Raw genomic sequence first — 13,803 nt, 5'->3', positions numbered from 1 at the left:
ATTAAAAGATCTCTGCAATAAAAGTTAAAGCATATATTCTAAAGTATAATTGAGACACCTGCATATCATGTTAATGTCATTTTTTGCTTTCAGATAAATAATTTGTGCTAACTGTTGCATTATTATGTTGGTAGATCACAAAGTCATGCTCAAGCCTAAATGGACCTTGAGCAGAATTTCAACAGAAATAATATTATGATAGCATGATTGCTGCCCTTAAAATGCAATATTTTACAATTTTTGACAAATAAGCTGCCACTGTAAACAGATACACTGATTTAGCATAATAAATTTTGTTCTACTGGGAAAAATATTTAGATTTCTATCAACCTCAAAGAAGGAAGAAATGCTGGATTAACTTAATTCTTTCAAGTCTGCTAAACACACAGAGAACTTCAGTCTGTGAAATATGCATAACAACATTGTCAAGGCAGCTCTTGGACATGTGACTGGTAAGAAAGGAGTGGTATGGATTTCTCTACGAAGAAGTTGTGCTGACAGATTTATGCAGAAGCCTTCTTTTGAATGAATACATTGTTGCAGTAGTATTAATAAAGTTGTGTATAGGTGTTAGTTGGTTTACATGAATCCTAGGTCCTAATAATTATGTACAACTAAATCTTCTTAAAATGCTGCTTGCCTTCTTCCTCCTCCCCCTGAAAGGTGAGCAACTAAATACTAGACTTGATAAATTCCATTTCATCATTCGTGAGCAGTCAGAGGTATTATGTTAGGAAACTTTTATTAGTTAACTGTTGCACACAGTATGTAAGATAGTGGGCCCTGAGGAAAAGCAAGGGGAATATAATGAGTCACAAAATACCTAAAATAAGAGTAATATGTGTTGGTTCTAGCCAATACTTTCAGCTTTTGCCTCAGACAATATTATCTTGCTCCCTACACTAACATTAACCCACACATTTTTCTTTTATGTAAGTTCAAAATAGTTGGAAGCAGGTATGTTTTTAACAGGATAGCAAAGGGAATATCAGAATTTTTATACGCACTGGGCCAAATCCTTCTTCTTACACTCACATCCAAAATCCTACTAAGGTGAACAGATTTAACAGCATTAAATTTGAGATGGGGGTATGTTTCACATTCTCATCATTTTTTTTAATGCAAATCAGGAATATGACATCAGAAGTTATTGCATGCAACATATAACAGCTGTATTTAAAGAGGAGGGCTTATTTCTCAGCAATCTCACCCAAGTCATGCAGCACATCTCTCCTGGAGGATTTTGCAGTGTCTACTTGGGCACAGTGCTGGAGAGCAGGGTGACCAGAGCCAGCAGAACATGGTGCAGGATGGCCCTGGCTGAGCATCAACCCAAACCAGTGAGCCTCAGCAACGTGGGGCCGGTGGGCACACCTGTCTGGCCCAGAGGCAGTGTGGCAGTCCTCGCAGGGCTAGGATTAATCCCAATGCAGTTAATTCAGATCAGAGCTGGCTCAGCTCAAGGCTCTCAGGACTGCATTTCTCAGCAGTTGTGGTGCCCAAGTCAGCAGCTCAGTGCTCGTGGGACTTCCCAGCAACATTATAGTGGTCAAAGCTCAGAGGACCTCTAAGGACTGTCTGGCTGGTTTTGCCAGCTTAAGTAACACTGCTTTGGTCATGATGGGAAAATGTAGGAGCAGGAAAAATAGACAGTGAAGTAAGAAGATAAACCAGGTGATAAGCTAGGAAAAGGGGTGGCAAACTCCATACTATGCCATCTTCAGGGGCTGGTCCCTGTATAGACCATGCCTAAGCTTTGTCCTGGAGAGCATTAACTGAAGCAGTTCAATCAAAAGCAAGGAAGCAAGCTAACAAGGACCTGGAGCAGGATGATTAGGGTTGCAATCCTTGAGTGCAATTCCTGGTGCAGATATGGGATTATAAACTCTCTTTCTTCAAGGCTGAATGAGAATTTTAAGCTTCTGTGAGCTGGAGCCTGCTGAATGAGACCTACAGCTTTTCTCCTTGAAATCACCTTTCTCTTGCTCTCACTTCCCTGAGAGCTCTAACTAGCTGAAGCAGAAAATAATTTTGAGACACGCATTTGATTTCCATTCCTAGTCAGCTCATGTTTAACAGTAAAGATTGCTTTGAGGTCTGCCATCCTCCATCTGGACCTCTGAGCCTGCCTCTCCTTTCCCCATACCACTCAACAGAAAATAAATTTCAGGGTCTGTTGCCTGTTGTACACTGGACAATTATTGCTGAAGTGATGTAGTACCATTTATTGCAATATTTGGGTAGCTTGTGACCTATAAAGACCCACTGGCTGCTTATATCATTTACAGAAGCAATCATTTAGCAACCATTTATTTGATTGTCGAAAGACTTTTCCTCCAAACTCTTTAACTCATACTCTATGGACTCAGTGCAAAGGCAGCCATGTTACATAATGGTAACAGGATATAGTATAGAATAGTAATAGGCAATAGTAACAGATCACATTTTTCAACTGGATAATAGATCTCCTTACATTTTCAGCTCTGCTATTTGATTTAGTGAATTGATTTGGGAGAAAATAGCAGCATCTTAATTTGTTATTTGTCAAAGAATGTATCTTCTAGCCTCTGCTAGAATGACTGGTGCTAATGTCCTGGCTATGGGTCAGGCTGTCAGGGACACTGCCTGGAGCCATGGACATGCAGATCGAATATTGATGATGTTTTCTTGCCTCCTCCCTGACAGATGATCTTGAACAAGAGCTGTACAACTAGGCAAAATAGATTCCAAAGCTGTTTTCATGCAAAATCAGGTGATCCTCTTCCACACAAAAATATGTACCACTTGCAAATATCTTCTGCCACTTATTTATCAACCAAAACACATCTTCCTCTGCTGAGTTTAACTACAGCTTCCCCTAGATCACTTTCTGTGGTGAGAAAGAAAGACATGAGTCTGATGAGCTGGTTATGTCTTGCTGTGTGTCAGTCTTTTGTAGAAGAATAAATGGAAGTTTGCAGAAACCTACCTTTCTGATTTGGTGGAGAATAAAAAGATCACCACAGTAGGCAGCACTACCTGAGTGTGATCAGACAGGCTGCCAGGATGCCATCTGCCAAATCAGAGCTCCACAAACTGCAAGATTTAGTCACTCTGGACTTTGCAGGAAGCTTTGGGAGTTTTACAAGTACCAAAGAAAGAGGTGGTCACATTTTTCCGTATTCTTGAGGAGAAAGTGATCCCAAATGTGCTGACAGAGTTGACCAAAGGGGAAAGAAGGACTTGTTAAAGATCACATTTCCACATCCATTGCTCCATGAATGCTTCTGGCTGTGATCTGACTTGTCCCCCAGGTCTGTGGAGACAAGCATATTTCAAGTTAGGATTCATCCTACTGGGCTTAGTGGCGGTCATGCTGGATCACTCTCTTCTGCCATTTGCTGGGTAGAGGAAAGTCCTGTTTAGCACTGGGAAAGCGGAGGTAAGAACCATTTCTCACTGCAACTGAGGCAGCAGCAAAGTGGGACTGTTTTTATGAGGCTGGGGACACCTTCCTGGGGATCACCTCTGGCTGACAAGGGGACAGCTCAGTTTGACGGATCCTCAGCTGATATGTTTTAGTGTGGTGCATAAGCAGGCATTTTACGGCAGGAAGCTTTTCTCCCATCTGCTCCCCAGCACAATTACTTTGCCACCTGTGTGCCTGGAACTCAAAAGCTCCTGGCTATCAAATAGTTCAAAATTTTCTTTCCCCTCTAGTTTCTCACATGAAACTAGAGAGAAAGGGAAGCTGCCTTCCAAAGGCAGCTGCTGCTGACTCAGAAAGGAGTATGGTCTTTCCAAGGAAGCAGAAGGCATGTTAGGATCCTCAACCTCTCTCCGCTTGGCTTGCTGCAGGTGTATCCCAGGAGCCTGAGGATGTGGAGCCAATGCACCAGCCTGCTCTCAGGCAATACAAGCTCTCTGAACAGTAGACAGCCTTGCTCTCTGCCAGACTGGTGAGTGGGAGATATGAAGTGACTTCAGGAGACGCCTGGTGAGACTCTGTACCTAGATCTCCAAAGTCAACATCTTCTTCAGAGCTGCTGCTTGAAAGTCGCAGCATGTCTTCTGAAGAACAGCACCAAGGCAGAGGCAATATGACTTCAGAAACTCATCACAGACTTGCTTAGCAGAAGTCACCTAGGCAGCTGTCTTACACCACTGCTGTAAATTGGGACGAAATGGTCATCTAAAACTAGTTTCAAATTATATCATTCAAAGTGTTTAGATTTTCATTTCTACATTTGATCATCTCTATTTCTTTTGAATATGAACTACACACATTTTGAAAGCTAATTTGAACTACCAAAAAAAAGGAGATTATTAAAGCAAAACATGTTGAAAGTTTTCTTCCAAAATTTTCTAAAATGGGTATATTTATCCACGAAAGACCCTCTCCTATTCCACTTGCAGTACTATCAAACTGGGATTTTCAGTGGAGAACATTTAAAAAGAAAACCCCTGGTAAAAAAAAAAAAGAGACTTTTCAAGTGCAGTGAACACCTGACAGTACCAGGAGAAGATAAGTGACCCCATATGGAGGTCACTGTTGCAATTGATGCAGGCTTGATTGTGGTGGGTTGGAAGAACCAAGCAGATGCTAATACGGCTTTTGCACAAATTTTTGCAGGCAGCCTTTAGAAAAGAAATAAAAGCCCTGTGGGGTTTTGTTGATGAGGATGCTGCAGGCAATAGGGTGGAGTATTGAATATAGATTTTTTTTCCTTTTAACACCCTCACTGTATGCTTTCAAGATTATAATTGAAGGGAGCATGTCCCTTGACGAGCTGAACTGGCAATAAATGGCTTTGGTCTGTTCATTAGTATTTAGCTGCATTTGAATCCAAATATCTGAATGCTTTCCAAAGGAGACATATTATTTACCCTGAAGATAACCAGAATGTTGTTGCAACCTCAGATACTTTTGTCCACGAGAAAATGGGTTAAGATCATCAGTTTAAATACTGCTATATAACGTTTGTCTCTGAACAGATGTCGGAAGATAATTATCCACCTGAACCAGATGGCCACCTAAAAGAGAGAGTCCTATTTATTAGTTCCTTGATTTTTTTTTCCCTTAATGTTTAATGAGCACAGTAGGAGGAGAAGTGGTAAAATTAAAAGTTCCAGGAGAATCAAGGCTGTCTGATTATGGGAATTTCTCTGGCTTGATTCTGTAATGAGACTATTCTCTCCCAGAGATACACATTACAGTTACTTTTGTCGACCTAGGCTAATGAATAAGCAGATGTTTTTGTTTTGCATGCAGCTTTGAATTAATTTCATGTACAATGCAAAGAGCTGTTAGAGTTTCCACAGTTAAGAGCTACTTCCAGCATGGTTTAGGCAGATGCAAGCTTACACTATTAGAGCAAAAATATGTCTCTACAGTGCTTATTTACACCCTGCAATGTCCGTACCCATTTTGCTCCATATAATACAAATCCCAAAGGATTCAGAACATCAGTGTTGTTCTGACCAGCAACATCCTTTCCCAGTACAATTTGAAGTCATGGTTTCATTTGTCAGTTTTAAGAAATCACTATAAAATCTGTCTATGTGTCTCCCTATTCTCTGTTCAAAATGGCCACAATATTTGCTGGAAGTTTCTCTGTTTCTGGACCTCAGAAGTGCTATCAGTCAAAACTTTATGCAAGTGATGATACAATTCTGTTGTGGAGGGCCAACATTTCTTTCCAAGCAAGAGTAAATTGTTAACCACATATACCTAGGAAGGACGATATTTTGGAACTGAATGAAAGATTAGCTAAGATTAAGAGCCTCAAGGAAACAGTTGTGAATGCAAAAATAGATATAGAAATAGATAATTTTCTTTATACTTTTTTGTTTGTATAAAAGATAAAGCAGAATATCTGGGCTTGAATTACGGTAAGGTGAGGAGATGAAAAATAAGAAAATAGTAAACGTGTGCTGGAGCAAATGAAATGGAAGGCACAGAATTAATAGTAGTTAGTAGTTTACAGTAACTGGATAAGGGACTCATCAGATACTCTTATTCACACTGGGAGGAACTGCTACAAAATTATAATCAAAGTATCCAAGAGTGTAACAAAAACTGCTAAGGTATATCAGATGAATTTTCTTCCTTATACTATAAAGCAGAGGCAACCAGCTCAGTTATTGTCATTAGTGAAGGAGATCTCATGTCACAAAATTGAAATTCTCAAAAGTTTGGAAAACCTATTTGTAAAGGATGTGATTGCACAACATGAAGAGAGTTGTCATCCACATCCACATTGCCACCCTATGAGACAAGGGGCACAAGCAGAAGCAAGGGCATGGAAATGGTGCAGCAGTGCAGATGCTAGAGGCCAGGAGACCCCCCCCCCTTATCTGCTGGCCCACACCCCTGGGGCTGACCCACTGATGCATCACAATGTGCCGTGGTGGCATCGCAGTGACCTTGGCCACGACCACCGGCGTGTCCCCATTGCGGCACCGTGCCACCGCAGGGCAGTGTGGGCAGAGGCAGCTCTCAGCCCGGCGATACTGCTCAGCTAAGGCACACGCGTGCAGCCTCGCGCAGCTCTGTCCGGCCCCAGCGCCATGGGGCAGGGGATGTGCTGCGGTGCCTGGGGCGCTCCCGCTCCCGGCACGCAGGCAGGGCCCGGGACCCCCGCCCGTGGGGCTCCTGGCGCCCGCCTCGGGCTCTGGGGCACGGCGGCCTCCCGGTCCCCGGCGCCGCTCGGCGCCTTCGTGTCCTCCAGCAGCCCCGAGCTGCTCCTCCGCCAGCGCGTGCAGGTGACCCGGCACCAGCGCACGCGCCACCGGCACCTCCTGCTGTTCCCGCACGCCATCGCCATCGCCACCTTCAAGTAAGGAGACGCGGCCCAGCGCTCCCGCCTCCCGCCCCACGGCTCTGCCCCGGCAAGCGCAGCTCCCGGAGCGCGAGGACGGCTGCGCCCGCCCCCACCGCGCGCACCCACCGCCCCCTCCCTGCCCTTCCTGCCCGCAGATGCGGCTCCATCCTCCGGCTGAGGCACCGGGTGCTGCTCAGCCAGCTGTGGGTGCTGTGCCGCGACGAGGCGGTGGCGGCGGCCAGCCCAGAGCACGACGAGGAGGTCTTTGGCCTTAAGACCAGCCAGACCCTCATCCTCGTCTGGACCACCGGCCTCTGCGTGGTCACCTTTGGGTGAGTCGCGGGACAGCTCCCAGGGCCTCACGGCTGCCTGTCCTGCCCCACGGGGCCCGGCCCTCTCCCCGGCACTCTCCCCGCACGGGCGAGAGCTCCGTGGGGCCCGTGTGGGTCCAGAGCAGCAGCGGCAGCAGCAGCCTGGGCTGAGGCTGTTTCTGCTCTGTGCTGCAGGTCGCAGGAGGTGAAGCAGCTCTGGCTCGACGCCATCCTCAGGTCGGCCCTGCTGGGGGTTCAAGCTGCCGCTGGGGCCAAGGGGGAGGGCGCGGAGCGCTCCCGAAGGAGCTGCCCGCGGACGTGCCCAAGGAGCGGTGGGGGAAAGGTGCACCCACGGCCACGCGCAGCTCCTGGCGCAGCAGCGGGAGCTGCTCTGCCTCGTGCTTGCAGATGAGCATGAGGCGCCGGGAGCCGCCAGCACAGCTCCTGCCGTGCGGGCATGGGGACCCCGCGCCGCTGCCGCGTGTCCCCATGGCGGGGAGGCCCATGGGCAGCAGGAGCGAGGCCGTTGCAGGGCTCGTGCTGCCAGGCAGCGCTGCTGGAGGCTGCGCAGGCTGCGGGGCCCTTGTCCGCGCTGCTGGGGCTGCCGGGAGGGAGAGCAGCCAGGGCCGGGGCTGACGGAGCTCTTTGCGCGCCCTTCCCTGTGCACAGGCAGAGCCAAGGAGCCCCGGGAGCCAGGGTCACCCGCCTGCCCTCCCTGCGGCTCCTCACCAAGGTGGTCGGCTTCTACGGCCCCGTAAGTGTCCGCACGGCCTCCGCTCCGCCCCGAGAGCCGCTTGGCTTTCCCACCCAAACACGCAACGGGTTGCTCACAGAGGCACCTTGCTCTCTCGCCCAGGAGGCGTCGCTGACGGCCAGGACCGTGGAGGCGCTCATTTTGGCAGAGGTGAGCAGCGGCTGCCTTTGCCCGGCCCTCGATGGCTGCGGCCGGGCGGTATCTCAGCACGGTGCGGGCGCCTCTCCCGGGTGTGCAAAGGGAGCCAAGGCCCCGGGCTGGGGCAGAGCGCGGCAATGCCGCCCAGCTGGAGCAGCGCGCTCGCGGCCTTGCTGCTGCGGGGCGGCTCGGTCGGCTGAAGCCCTTTCTTGCAGGCTGCAGCCAAGCAGTGCCCCCGGGCGGACCCTTCAGCCGTCGAAGAGGCACTTTGCTGCTCGGCTGGTGAGTGGGAAAAACAAAGCGGGGCGCTGCCTTCTTCCATCCTGCTTGCAAAGCGGCGCTTCTGCCAGGCTGCCTGACCTGCCACCAGCGGTGACACGCCAGAGCTCACGAGCCCCGCGGGCAGCCGCAGCTGCTCTTGCTCTCTCTCGCCATGCAAAACCTCGGTGCCTGTAAACGTGCTGCAGCACGTGGCGCTGCGCACAGGCGAAAGGCGCCTCAGGCCCATTTGCTGAAGCCGTGTTTGCTTTCCTCTTGCTTGCAGCAGACGGAGCCAAGGGAGGGCGGAAGGTGGCGATCTCATGGCCCCTGGCTTGGAGAGGAACCTCTGCCACCGGGGACTGCCCAGGGCAGCTAGGCTCCGGCCCCCAGCTGTCTCTCTTTGGGCAGCCTCTGGCCCTCATCTGCGGGCCAGGTGATGCCCTACCCCAGCCAGTCCAGGTAAGCAAGCCTGGGGAGAGGGGTGTCCTGCAGGGATGCCTCCACTGCAGTGCCTGCAGTTCAGCATTCCCGCATGAGGCTGCACAGGAGACAGCGAGGGTACTGCCAGGGGACTCTGCGTGGAGCAAGAACGGCATGGTAAGCCGAGCCAAGCAGAGTGCAGCGACGAATCCAAGGCTGTCTGTTTGACAGGAGCTCCTGGACCTACTCTACGAGAGAGGCCCGGCCACCGAGGGCATTTTCCAGAAGGCGGCCAACGAGAAGGCACGCAGGGAGTTGAGGGAAGAGCTGGACAGAGGCACGCAGGTTGATCTGTCGAGCAAACCCGTGCACCTGCTGGCAGTGGTGCTGAAGGTGAGTTCTGCTGACTTGTAGCTGGGAGAGCCCAGGGCGACTCTGCGTGGGCCCATGCCAGGGCCTCGATCGACCTAGGAGGGACTCCGTGCTAAAACTTGCCCAAAGGCACCACACTCCGAGGCTCAGGCTAAGCACCCTTGGGCATTTTCCTGTGCCAGCTCCAGCAGCTGCACCTTTGAGAGCAGCTAGCTCAAAGCTAGCTGCCTCCCAGGGAGTCACCGAAGTCACGGGCGTGCTGCTTCTCTGCTCCCTGCCAGTGCCCAGAGCCTCACGTAGGTGCCTTGGCCTTGCAGGACTTCCTGAGGAACATCCCCTGCAAACTCCTCGTGGCCGACCTCTATGACAAGTGGCTGCTAGCGCTGGAGAAGCCCAGCCTGCAGGAGAAAATTGCAGGCCTGAGAGAGTAAGTTTTGCCACCCGTCCCACCGCTGGGGCTCAAAGCAAGAAGCAGCAGCCCCTGCCGCCTGCACTCCTCCTCCTGTTTGTTTGCGTTCCCGCAGGGTGGCTGGCCTGCTGCCTCCAGCAAACCGCCTCTTGCTCCGGCGCTTGCTCTCTGTGCTCCACCACATCAGTGAAAGTGCAGAGAGCAACCGGATGGATGCCAGCAACCTGGCGATCTGCGTGGGGCCAAACATGCTCAGCCCCGACATGGACACCACGCTCCCACTGGCCGTGCAGAAGGAGAGCAACGACAAGGTCTGTTGAATCCCGCACCCTGCTCCCCTCCCCTGAGCTGGGGCTGAGGCTGCCTTGCTCATAGCGGGCCGCACGAGGCTCTGAGCTCTGGCTGCGGCTACACAAGGTTGCTGCCGCCGCTGCAGAAACGTCCCTCAGGAGCACAAAAGGCTGCTCGTTTGCAGCGCCTCACACTGAACTCCGGGGCTTTCTGTGTGCAGGTGACGCTCCTGGTGGAGCTCCTCATCCACAACTGCGCAGCAGTATTTGGGGATGACGTTGCCTCGACCGAGGAGTCACGGGAGCACACAGGCAGCTCCACAGGTACGAGCACAGAGGGCTGCTTGTGCCATGCCAGGGCTGCTGCATCACTTTGTGTAACTGGATAGCAGCAGACATCTGTGGAACTGCCGAGAGGTACAGAGGGTTCAGGAGGGTCTGGCAGGGTTTCCCTAGTGGAAGGCTTTCCAGTACTCCCATGCACAGGAACAAAGGTTTTGCCTTTGCATCCCGTGCCAGGGGGGAGGGGACATGGTGCTGCAGGGAAAGTGCCCTCACATCTTCCCATGGCCTCTAAAAGGTGCCTAACAGCTCACTCTCCCCACAAAACACCCAGGTGCTGCTCAGCAGAACAGTGCTGCCTGCAACAGCCCCGAGCCTGCAGCTGAAGGCAGCCCTGTGAACTGCCACCAGGAGCAGCAGCCCAAAGCAGCAAGTGCTTTGGGGAGCAGCACCTATCCCACCTGCCTCTCTGCCCCTCCGCTGACTAGTCAGAAGAAGGAGGTCAGCAACATGCCCAGGAGCTTCTCAGAGGCAGACCTGTCCTGCCAGAGCAGCAGCCTGGAAGGCAGGAGATGGGATCCGGGGGCAGCCAAAAGAGAGGAGCCTTTTCCCATTCAAGAGACAAAGTGCAGCGTGGAGAAGGGGGCTCTGGAAACAACGCCTTGCCATCCTGCAGGCACGCTTATCAAATGGCACTCCCTCCCCACAATATCCTCTGGCTGCTCCCTGCAAAGCTCCTTTTCTCCTCTGATGGCTCGGTCTTCACCACCTCTTCACTAGTTTCACTCCCGAGCCCCCCCCCTCCCCCCAAAAAAAAATCTTTCCGAAGAACGCCCAGGCTTTTCCCATCAAGCCCAAGGAGGACAGCCGCACACCCGGCACACACATCAGGAAGCGCTGCAGGGCGTTCTCTTGTGCAAAACACAGCAAAGCGCTCAAAAAAGTCCCACATTCTGGAGACCTGGAAGACGGGTGGTTTCTGAGAGACTGCTCCTCAAGCAGAGGCAATCAGTTCTCCTGCAGAGCTGTCCAGGAGAAGAGGCCTGGTGAGAACAAGCCATTCCTGATGCTGTATCAGTAAAGGTCTTGTTCCAGCTCAGCAGAGGAAATGTTTAGAGAGGTGGGTGTAGCAGAGGAATCCGGGAAGACCACTCGCTTAGGAAGAGCCTCCTAAGACCTACCTGACCACTCAGGTTCCCTGCTACACTTCAAACCATGAAACCCACAGAGTCAAAGCAGGATGTTCTGCCAGGCTGCCCATGCACCACCCATGTGCAGGACTCAGCAGAGGCATCTCCAAGGCATCTGCTCAGGGACAGAGTTTCTTCCCTGAAGGCTTTGGGGGTGGAATGTGCAACCCGCAAGGTTCCCCTTGGAAGAAACTTCCCCGTGAGTTTCCCAGTGACCCCCTGTGGGAGCTTATTGACAGAGAGACTTGTCAGAGTCCTGCCAAGAGGCGACAATCTGCGGCACCCGTTGGAAAGGAGACCGGAAACGGGTGCCAGAATGTCTATGAGCAGAGGTCCCAAACATTCCTGCCCCTTCGGTTCCAAAGCAATTGTGAGCTTGGTGAGGAACCTCAGCGTTGTGGAGACCACCCTTCTGTGGAGTCAGTATTCTAGCCAGAGCTCTGCATGATTTCTGAAGACCAGCTTTGCATGCAACTGTGAACCAAACCCCCTGGCAGTATTAAATGCTTTCCAAGAGGAAAAGTTGCCTGCCTCATCTCTGGCACTCTCCCTCCCTCCCTCCCTCCCTCCACGCGCACGTTTACTCCAGATAGGCTGAGGTGACCAGGGATGTAAGTGGGGATTATGGCAACAAGATGTGCCCTGTGGGAAGGGTGAGCCTCTCTGCTTTGCCTCTACACCCCGGCAAGGCTCCCAAACGAGCGACCCTCCCTTGCAGAACGTGCTCTTAGCTGCATCCTTCGCAAGGGCTGCTAAGGACTGAGCCCGTAAGTCAGGAGAGCAAGTGCAGTTGTGTGTGCGGGTTCCTACTGGAAAGCTACTGAGACGTGGCCGGCCTCGGCCGCTGCGGGTAGCGCAAAAGACACCTCTGGCAAACGGGTCTTTCTCCCTCCAGTAGTGGTTAACGAGTGATGGGTCAAAGAAAGGAAACAACTCCTCAGAGAGGGCAGGGCAAACTGGGAGGGGACCTGTGGAGGGCTGCCATCCGGCCTCCCACGCGGTCCGTGAGGAGCTGCCCTGGGATGGCCAGACTAGAGCAGGGTTGCAGGTGCCACCTTGCAGGAGCGCCAAGCGAGCAGGGAAAGGAGGGAGAGGCAAAGCTGGTGCTGCAGCAGTAGCGACCAGAGAAGCCTGGGTGGAGTAAATGGAGGGCTCGTCCTGGCTGGCAGAGCTCAGAGCTGTGCAGATGGTGCTGGAGCAAGCGGCCTCTGGTGTGTGCGCACACTCAGGCGCTGCCTGGGCCGCTGCCAGCCGGGAGCTAGACAAGTGGGTGCAAAAGAACGGGCAAGGAAAAGGTAGAGACACCAGGGGGAAGCAACCCTGGGAAGAGTTAGCACCTGGCTGAACCAAACAACAGCTGCGATGTGCGTGCCTCCAACCAGCAGGAAAGGGCAAAGGGGAGTCTGATGGCTCATCATTTGGCTACAGCTGATGTGTGGCCCACCTGGGAGGCAGAAGGGCTAGGCAAGCGGTGGCACATATGGCTGGGGCACCACAGGAGTCAGGAGCTATTTCCAGAGGCTGCAAGGAGACGATGGCCTGAGGCAAAAGCGCTGCCCAGACAGGCTGTAGGCCCATGCCATTCTTGCCAAGCACTGGGACAGGAGCTGTCCAAAGGACAAGAGCCTGCCCATCTCAGCACAGGTAGGCTAGTGCAGGACACCTGGCAGCGAGATGATACTGGTGCCTTCAAGTGAACGCCTGGAGGCTGGAAACACCTCCTGGTGGGAGGAGAAATAGTTAGCAAGGTGGGGAACGTGCCCTGCAACAAGTCTAGCAAGTGCAGCCGCTCTCCACCGGTGGTCTGCTCCTTGCAGACCTCTGCTTTGCCTGCACAGAGAAAGACAATGTGAGCATGGACCCTCTTTGGAGAGGAAGGATGTGCAGACCGGGCATGCTTCCAAAGGAGTACGACGGGCTTTGCACTTACTGCCTCGCTCCCCAAGGAACGGCAGAGCCGGGAGAGGGGAGGGACTGCTAAAACTGCAACTCCACAAGGGTGACTCCCTTAATTCCCCTGAGGGGGGATCCCCACTTAGTGTGGGAAGTGGCAAGTGGACTGGAGAAGGGGCAGGCGCCAGGGGGAAATCCCCCAGCAAAGGGGTACTGCAGCAGTGCCCATCAATGGCCAGATCAGTGCCGCCGGACCGAAGGGAGGGAGCACTTGTTCCTGGCGCTCTACCTTGCACAGCCTCCCACCTCAGCGCTCCCTGCACAGCCTGCGGCTCTGCAATTGCAGCCCTCGGGACGCAGGGCACAGCCCTGGGCACTTCCTCCACGCCCCGAGGGAGACGCCTCTCTTTGCTCAGCTTTCCCCTCAGCCCTCCGCGGCTCCTTTCTCTGCCTCTCACTCTACTGCAGAAACCTGTGGCTTCACAGCTCACACGCAGCTGACCACCTGTGTCTGGGCTTTACACACCAGCTCTCTAGCACAGCTGCATCGGAGGTGAGCAAGGAACAGTGAGCAAGGTCATTCATGACCCCTGCAGAGCCCGGCACTCCAAGCAAGACAGGACGTTACGTGACACCGTGCTCGAACGCACAGAAACCCAGCAGTTCCAGGCACCAGACGT

The 13,803-nt window shown here is 52.5% G+C and overlaps 1 pseudogene; it reads left to right on the top strand.

Annotated features, from left to right (window-relative positions):
• Window positions 1-7,571: 7,571 nt before the first annotated feature.
• Window positions 7,572-11,662, top strand: LOC134138887 (T-cell activation Rho GTPase-activating protein-like; annotated as a pseudogene).
• Window positions 11,663-13,803: the final 2,141 nt, after the last annotated feature.

This window comes from Rhea pennata, chromosome 3 (assembly GCF_028389875.1).
Source record: "Rhea pennata isolate bPtePen1 chromosome 3, bPtePen1.pri, whole genome shotgun sequence".
Classification (NCBI taxonomy): domain Eukaryota; kingdom Metazoa; phylum Chordata; class Aves; order Rheiformes; family Rheidae; genus Rhea; species Rhea pennata.
This window is presented reverse-complemented; position numbering and strand designations above follow the sequence as displayed.